The 517-nt window shown below is 65.2% G+C and overlaps 1 protein-coding gene across 1 annotated transcript in view; it reads left to right on the top strand.

The window, feature by feature from the left end:
- LOC104407935 (creatine kinase U-type, mitochondrial-like) overlaps positions 1 to 517 on the top strand; it is a gene marked incomplete at both ends in the record, with an annotated part of 2,650 nt that overhangs the window by 1,043 nt on the left and 1,090 nt on the right. The window lies entirely within an intron of this gene.

Genomic DNA, 517 nt, shown 5'->3' with positions numbered 1-517 from the left:
CAGCCAACCCAGTGCCCATGGAGCAGGACCCCTTCCCCAGTGCTGCCACTCCAGGAGGCTGTATCCTCCTTTCCCAGCCTTATTGCCCTGTGGGACCAGGACCCCTTCCCAGTGAGGCTGCCCCATGGCGCGGGGGGTGTTCACATGCTGCTCAGCCCTCCCATGCCAGGGAGGATGGAGCTCACTGAACACAGCCCTCCCCCCCCCGGCTCTTGCCCCATGTCCCTGCCCATGCCCAGGGGAAGGCAGGCTTGTGGCACATGACTGGAGCCCTACCAGCCCCTGGAACAGGGTGGGCCCTGCACCAGAAGTCTTCTGCCTCCCTGGCCAGGAAGTGAGGGACTGCTGCCCACACGTGGGGACAGCAAGTGAGCTCTCCCTGCCTGGGACAGCTGTGGTGCAGTGAGACAGGGTGCCCTGGCACCAGCCGTGCAGCCCTGGCGAGCCCATGCACTCTGCCTCCCTCCAGGACCACTTCCTCTTCGACAAACCAGTGTCACCGCTCCTGACAGCAGCA

Source organism: Nestor notabilis, unplaced genomic scaffold (genome assembly GCF_000696875.1).
Source record: "Nestor notabilis isolate BGI_N333 unplaced genomic scaffold, ASM69687v1 scaffold18826, whole genome shotgun sequence".
NCBI lineage: Eukaryota > Metazoa > Chordata > Aves > Psittaciformes > Psittacidae > Nestor > Nestor notabilis.
The sequence above is the reverse complement of the archived record's forward strand: the minus strand, read 5'-3'. Positions and strand labels throughout refer to the sequence as shown.